This window comes from Gadus macrocephalus, chromosome 2, assembly GCF_031168955.1.
Source record: "Gadus macrocephalus chromosome 2, ASM3116895v1".
Lineage (NCBI taxonomy): Eukaryota > Metazoa > Chordata > Actinopteri > Gadiformes > Gadidae > Gadus > Gadus macrocephalus.
Genome location: NC_082383.1, coordinates 17,659,709 through 17,668,372, shown reverse-complemented (window position 1 = coordinate 17,668,372; position 8,664 = coordinate 17,659,709). Strand labels below are relative to the sequence as shown.

The 8,664-nt window shown below is 41.4% G+C and overlaps 1 long non-coding RNA gene across 1 annotated transcript; it reads left to right on the top strand.

Annotated features, from left to right (window-relative positions):
* Window positions 1-2,727: 2,727 nt before the first annotated feature.
* On the top strand, window positions 2,728-3,664 carry LOC132473257 (uncharacterized). Its single transcript, XR_009529297.1, has 2 exons — window positions 2,728-3,041; window positions 3,092-3,664. It is a non-coding gene; the product is annotated as an uncharacterized LOC132473257 (long non-coding RNA).
* Window positions 3,665-8,664: the final 5,000 nt, after the last annotated feature.

Here is an 8,664-nt window from a genome sequence, read left to right as displayed (position 1 = left end):
ATCAGTCTTTACAGGCTTACAGCGTACAGACAATTCACCCTTTGGTCCAGGGGTCATCTTGGCCGGAGGAACAGGATACCAATACCAGCCTGTGTTGTGAATGCCATCAGGACTGTTTACCCATCCCCAGAATACTGTGGATTTGAATATAATGACTTGTAGAAATTCTTTGTATTGGCTAATTGATCAAACATTACATGTATTTACTATCCTTTTGGCCTCTGTAATATCTCCATTAAACTCGGTACTTTGAAAACATACAAATGAAATGCTGAAACTATGTTATGCAGAGCAAATATTTTAATCCAAAAGTCTAAATTGCAGACAATAACTCACACTGCTGGGGTTGGAAAGAGTGCAACCTTACAACACAGACACAGGCAGACAAACCTTTTTTCTTATGCAAGAACGATTATGCAAGAAGACAATTGGGTAGGAATACTGAATGGTAATTAACTCACATGGCAATTGGCAATCATTTAATTATTATTTTATCAAACAGTGGAACTGCAATATTGTTTAAATTATCTAACTATACTACTGTACTACTATACTCTACTAACTATACTACTTCCAACTCTCTCCTACCCTCTTAGCTATGCATCTAGCTTTTCAGGAAATCTGCTGAGGTGTGCGGATACTGACACATCCTTGTCTGGTTTTTTGACTCCTCTGTGCTCAGCGATGGTCACCACTCTCTCCTTTGGATGTTCCCTCAGTGCTTTCCGGATTGACATTGCCTCACATCTCTTAAGAGCTCCTGCTGCTATGTCCTTTCTGAAGCTGTAGTCTTTGGGCATCTTCACTGGAGCCACCACATACTGCTTAGAAGCCTTTGAGAAGTAGTGTTTCATTTGTTTCTCCCCCTCTTTGGTTGATGCATTCTCACGGATGACATTGTGGTTGTGGTCCAGTGCAGCTACTCGAAGTCGGGCCTGAAAGCTCTCTTTCAAGAACTTTATTCTCTTGGTGGCATACTTTGTGTAGACAGAGTGGAGGCACTCAAGTCTTCCAGTGTGGATGCCCTCAGTGACACTCTCAAGTTTTTTCAGGAGTTTTTTGTCCAGCACTACACTCTGGAGGTGTTTAAATGCTGCAGAGCTGGGATGGAGCCATGGACGTTTGCTCTCCTCTTCAGGAGTATAGGGAGGGTGGCCGCATTTTGTGGTTGTCTCCCCAGTTGCCCAACAGTGGACATTGGTGATGTGGTGCAGCACAGATATCCACCTCTCCTTCAGCTTTGTTGCACTTCCATTGCATGTACTGGCACTGTACCACAAGTGGTTGGAGACCATCTTGCTCCACTCAATTAACTGTTCATCCTGGCACTTCAACAGTCGCTTTTTCATATTCTTCACAATGTGCCACAGATCAAATTCATGTTTAATGTCCCCATACTCCTCCCGCATAACTTTTTGCACTGATGGGTGACAATCGGTTACCAGCACTGAGACTGAAACTCTATGCTCCAACAGCTTGTTAAGGCATCTCTCAAGACCCTCAACCTCTAGCCAGTAGCTGTTTTTGACTTCAGTTACATTTACAGTCTCCTGAGCAACGACTAAATCTGACTTGGTGTCAATCAGTGAGTAGGTGCCATATGATGCATTGTGACCCGGGCTGTCATACCTTGCGTCACCGGAAACGATCAAGGATTCGTCACTTACAGCGCTCATGATGGCCTGATTGTGGAGAGACCATGTCTCGTTGACTACCGGGATGACATAGGCCTTTTGGATGTTGAACCACTGTCTCTTTGACAGGCTCTCCAATCCGATTGCCTCACAGAGCTCTATGAATGGAGTACATGTATTCCCCGTTACAAACACTGCCGTTGGTATGGACACATTGCACTCCATCATGCCTCTCACCATAGGCTGGGAATGCCAGACGTATCTGTGGCCATCAATGCACTCCGTATTTACCGTCATTCCAAATCCACTTTTTGAAACTACCGGTGGTTCCATCAAACACTTCCCACAATTTTCCCAGTGACACAAATTGAACAGTTTCAAAAGTTGCTTGGTAGAAACAACACTCTTTCCGTCATCTGAGAGTCTAGGCTCCTCATCCTCTTCATCGTCAAAACTCGTGTCTGTGTCTTCTTCACTCAGCCGAAACTCATCATCCAAACTCATGTCCTCCTCAGCACTCTCTTCATGGACTGACTCCTCACTCCTCATAGACAGGAATGATACCTCACTCTGCTGTGGTGATGAAGCCCTTGGCATTGAGATGTTCTCCAGACTTGTGTCATCAAACAATGTGCAGTAGGAGTGGTCACTAAAGACACCCTGCATGTTGTACATGTCGTCAGTCATTGTGCCTTTGCTCACAAGGACAATGTGTCTACCTTCACTTCCACATTCAGCAAGATCAGTCTGGGTACTGGCATCCACTTTTGTGCTGCTGCCCTGACTTTCTTCTAGTTCCTGACATGCTTCCTCCCTTCCTGTCAACTGACCCTCCATCAATTCCCTGCATGCTTCTATGGTCTTAAAAGAGACACAAAAGCAGAATTTAGCCAGAATTAGAATTAGAATACCTTCACTGTTCACATGTACGATGAGATTAAAATAGCCATCTCCAAGCAGTGCAAAAATATATATATACAATGCAAACACATAAACACAGGACATGAAGAGATAAAAAACGGAGGTAGGGTGTGCAGTCCTGAGGAGTGTGTGCATTGCAAATAAATTACAAATACGGTACTATGCAGTGTAAGATATGTATATATATTGCACATTATATATTATTATATTTTTTATATATATAATAATTATTATAATATAATAAGATAAGAAAAGTAAAGTACACGGGTGCAGCAGCTGGGCTCCACGCTGCCTTACAGTTCGTTAATTTCATGATACAAGTAATTGTCGTGCCATTTGGGTGTGCACGTGAATATGCGAAAATAGTGCAACCGACGGTGTTTGCAAATGGATTATTTCCGATAACAATGGATTATTTTGGCGATGGATTAGAAATTATCAAGAGCATGGAGCGAGCTAGTCTGCAAACAAGACAATCTTCAAACAGTGAGTGTACTTGTACTAATTTATCTGTTTCTCTAGTAGTAGAAGCTAAGTGTACCTCTCGTTCCTCTGCCTGGCAAGCACGTTTCTGCGCTCTTTCGCTGCGCATAAGAGCAGCGCCCGGGTCCGATCTGACGGGTATGTCCGTGTCTCCAGCACTATATCCACTAAAATTAAAAATAGTTGGCACAGCATCTGGCTTCAGGCGATTGGTGGGACGGCGAACAAATCTCCCATCTTCAGAAAAAGCTCCCTCTAAGATGTAATCAGCCTCTATAAAGTGGTCGCTACATACTCTCTGCCCTGGTCCCATTGGGGGGCTGAGGCGTTTCAATGCAGCTAACCATCTTCGGAGCACTTCAGGCTTCTTGACGGGAATTACATGGAAATGAACTATTCTACCGCTCTCCTTTAACCGATAAAATTCGTTTGAACAGCCAGGGGCAATACAAAAGGACCCCCCTGTTCTTCTTCCAATATCCGACATGTTTATTTTAAAGAGCCAACCATTCTGATGACGTAGCGCCTGCGTTTTTATAACATGGCTGCGCCCTAGAGGCGAAAGTCGTTATAAACATGTCATTTTACGGTGAAACTACTTGAATTTCAGTATTGATGAAAATCCATGTGTTTCCAAAAATGAAAAAACAAACAAAAAATTGACGCTGTTCTCAGTGCTTCATTTCCACTTTAACTCTAAATAAACCACTTCAAAAAACATTTAAATTGTATTTTCTTTCTGTAGTTAATATACTCAGCAAGCTATAGATCACTGGAAGAATTTATCATTTCAAAACTAGCACCATTAACTCACAGCTTTACATATTCCTTTTCACCATAACGCAATTAACACAGCTAGCAACATCACTAACCCATCAACAGACCGCAACATCAACAGTGAAGAAAATGCATAACCTAACGTCCAAACTACAATCTGCCCGCAGCCCCAGCAACGGGCCTCACATCCCCTCCCCCACATCAGTCACGGCACGCCAAGTGCAGCGACACCACGCGCCCACAAGGCAGTTAGGAAGCAGCATTAGCTGCGGCCAGTTAGCGGCTTATAAGGTTCTTTTCTCACCCAAAAACACAATTCAAATCCAAATGTTTACCCGAGGAGACTCACCAAGGGTTTCGATTTACTGCACAGGCTTTTCGGGACTTTTAGTGGCGGGGGAATCTCTGTTCTTTAGGTTACTATTAAAAAACGGTAGTCTATCGTCGAATCTCATCTGTGGCTCGTCCCGAAAAGGACGAATCTGCGTAACTGCTATCTGCTGACGCTAAAAAGAGGCGGGTCTAATTTCTGATTGGCTAACTAAGCCAAACCAGTTGCCATGCGACTTTGTTGAGTTACAGGTGGTTTAACAAATCACACCATACTATTTAGATTCAATAATTTAAATGCATTCATTTGCAATATTTTCCCAATATACATCTTTATCTCATTCTGTGGCACTATTTAGAACGACAATACACAAGCCATGTATTTCTTACTGGTTAGTAACAAACTTTTAAAAGGGGTTGTGATTTAAATCGAATTAAATGAAACGGTGTCATGTAACCCTGGGTTACATATGCATCACGTATGACGGATGTATTTTCTGCTCTAACGGAGCCGTCTTGGAAATAAAACAAACCAAACATTGTCATTGTTAGACCCGGAGATATTAGGTGCTCACTGCTCAATTTCAAATAGAACACTAACCGTCCGCGCCAAGTGTATTTGAGTAAACCACCAATTGGCGCCCTAAATACTACATTCTCATTGGACGTCGATTTGCAGCCGCACACTGATTGGATGGCCGTTATAAACTTGCTATTTTCAAATTTTGGTTCTAGCCTTGGATTTTCTTTGACAGTTAGTCGTTGGAGCTAGTAAAAGTAGCCATTTCAGTATTATTTATCTGTAATTTTTGGATTAATTCAACACTTTGGTTGTGATGATGTATGAAATAACCCATTCCATCAACTTACAAGTGGAATTTATGGAAATATACTTAAAAAAACTTCTAATGAAGTGAAATTAAAGTATACTAAAAATGAAGCATTTTAATAGTGTATTACTAAGTGTACTTTTCAGAATCACACTGAATGACAACTATAAGTTTTTGCAATTTAGTATACTTTTTCTAAGTACACTGAAATACAGCTTAAAATTAACTTGCATTAAAGTGAACTGTAAGGAAGTATACTTAAATACACTACAAATAAAGGGAAATTTAAGTATACTTTAATAAAGCATTTTAATAGTGTATTACAAAGGACTTGAAACGAAGTTTACTTTTCAGAAGTACACTAAAATACAACTTTAAGTATTTGAAACTTAGTATACTTTTGCTAAGTATACTGAAATACAGATAAAAATTAACTTGCATTAAAGTGAACTGTAAGGAAGTATACTTAAATACACTACTAATAAAGGGAAATTTAAGTATACTTTAATAAAGCATTTTAATAGTGTATTACAAAGGACTTGAAACGAAGTTTACTTTTCAGAAGTACACTAAAATACCACTTAAAGTATTTGAAACTTAGTATACTTTTGCTAAGTATACTGAAATACAGCTTAAAATTTACTTAAATTAAAGTGAACTTTACGGAAGTATACTTCAATACACTTCTAATGAAGTGAAATTAAATTACACTTTAAAAAAGTATTTTAATAGTGAATTCCAAAATACTTGAAAATGTGTGTACTTTTCAGAAGTACACTTAGGTACAAATTACAATACACTTACAATAAAGTACACTTTTTATAAGTACACTAAATTACCACTATAAGTATTTGCAATTTAGTATACTTTTTCTAAGCACACTTAGCCTAAGTGTGCTTAGAAAAGGTACAATTTAAATAAACTTAAAATAAAGTATACTTTTTAAAAGTACAAAGCAATACCACTTTAAGTATTGCAGAATTAGTATACTTATTTTTAAGTATGTTAAAGTTGAATTTAATGACATCTATTGCGAAGTACACTTTTTAAAAGTATATGTTAAGTATACTTTAAATTAAGCACAAAAAGTAAAAGTATACTTATACTAACTTTTGTATAATTGAATTATACTTGTAATACACTAAAGTATACTACTTTTTCACCTGGGTCTGTCTTCATATTTATGGATACTGTGGTCGCTTTAGTCGCAATCTATTTCCATTTTCCATTGTGCCCATGACATTTAAAAATGAAAACTACCGATGTCCTGAATTCAATTGAAAGTAGACAAATCCTCCTCTGAACCTTTACTGGAGACTCCGATTGAAATCAAACGTTTCCCATAGAACTTTGTGTCACGCCACGTCCTGTCACACGGTCCAACACCTCCATCTAGAGGCCGCTTGGTGCCACTGGGCCTCACCTCCTCTACACACCTGTTCGCGATTTACGATAACCGTCCCCTACTTAAGCCGGGGATCTCCAGTCTGCCGGCGCCAGTTCGTCGTTTACCTCTACTACCAGCATTACCTCTAGTCTAGCCCGTTTCCTCTGTCCTCCAGTAACCCTTTTGTCCTCCGTTTGTGGTTCTCCGTTCGTCACCCTGACCTCCTGTTGCCGAGCTCCTGCCTGCCTGACTACCCGCCTACCGCCGAGCCCCTGCCTACCTGACTGCCTGCCCGTTGCCGAATCCCCGCCTGCCTGACCACTCGCCTACCGCCGACCCCCTGCCTGTCTGACTACCCGCCTGCCTTCCAATAAACCCCGTTTCCCTTTACCTCGTCTCTGCCTGTGTCTGCACTTGGGTCCCCACGTTCCGTACTCCCCTAACACTTTGGGCTTTGCCAAATGTTCTGGATGTTTCTGGGAACATAATGAAACAGTTAGATTTGTTTTCATTAATGACCTTGTGGCATTTGATAAAATATAGGGGGATGAAACTATAGACTATATACTATGGATGTAGCTTCTGTGAAGTCACCCAAGGCTTTACACAAGACCGCTGTGAAGCCGTAGATTAGCTAGATATTAGCAAAATATTTATACTTATTATTTATATATATATTTTTTATTTAAAACTGAACCAAGAAAACTTGCATATGTTTTGTATTCAAGAAGGAAATCACATTTTGCCCTTTGACAATGCCTCAGGGAAAAGGGTCTCTGCATTTCCGCCTTCTTACCCAAAACCAAGCACTTCGACTTCACCCAACCCGTCAACTTCCCCATCCATCACAAGAAGATGAACCGTCTGACACTCACCCACCCATACATTCACCCATCCATCCATACCTTCACCCATCCATCCATACCTGCACCCATCCAACCATGCCTTCACCCATCCATGGCTTCACCCACCCATCCATCCAAACCTTCACCCATCCATCCATTCCTTCACCCATCCATCCATACCTTCACCAACCCATCCATCCATACCTTCACCCATCCATCCATACCTTTACCCATGTATCCTGTAGTCTGTCCCCAATCCTTGAAGCAATTTTCTCATGTACTTTTTACTGTGTTACGGCCAATGACTGCTATGGCTGTGAAACGAAAGGGTAACTTATATTGGTGCTGATGACCCTACAGGGTAACTTATATTGATGCTGATGACCCTACAAGATAACTTATATTGGTGCTGATGACCCTACAGCCAGGGTAACTTATCTTGGTGCTGATGACCCTAGAGGGTCACTTATCTTGGTGCTTATCAGCAGTTTGGCACAACATGGTCCAGGTGAGCCAGCACCAGTTTGGCTGTCCACCTGCTGATGGTCTGTCTCTCTGTGTAGACCGATGGTCTCACCTACTGTTGGTCTGTTTCTTTGTGTAGACCGCTGGTCTCATCTACTGATGGTCTGTCTCTCTGTGTAGACCGCTGGTCTCACCTGCTGTTGGTCTGTTTCTTTGTGTAGACTGCTGGTCTCACCTGCTTACAGTCTGTTTCTTTGCATAGACCGCTGGGTCTCACCTGCTTACAGTCTGTTTCTTTGCATAGACCGCTGGGTCTCACCTGCTTACAGTCTGTTTATTTTTGTAGACCGCTGGTCTAACCAACTGATGGTCTTTTTCTTTGTGTAGACCGCTGGTCTCACCAACTGATGGTCTGTTTCTTTGTGTAGACCGCTGGTCTCATCTTCTGTTGGTCTGCTTCTTTGTAAAGAACCGATGGTCTCCACTGCTTACAGTCTGTTTCTTTTTGTAGACCGCTGGTCTCACCAGCTGTTGGTCTGTTTATTTCTGTAGACTGCTGGATGAGCAGCTAGGTGTGAGACTTGTTGCAGTCTTGACATTTGCATTTCAGCTTCTGGAGTTTGCGGTTTGGTTTTTGCTCGTTGGTTTTACCCTAAAGAGGTCGACACTGCTTCTTTGTAAAGAACCGATGGTCTCCACTGCTTACAGTCTGTTTCTTTTTGTAGACCGCTGGTCTCACCAGCTGTTGGTCTGTTTATTTCTGTAGACTGCTGGATGAGCAGCTAGGTGTGAGACTTGTTGCAGTCTTGACATTTGCATTTCAGCTTCTGGAGTTTGCCGTTTGGTTTTTGCTCGTTTGTTTTACCCTAAAGAGGTCGACACTTTAGAAGTGTTGTTTCAGCAGACTGTGCGTTCTGTTTAACAGACAGAGGGTCGTTGGTTCTGTTTAACAGAGATGGTCTTTGGTTCTGTTTAACAGACGGAAGTTATTT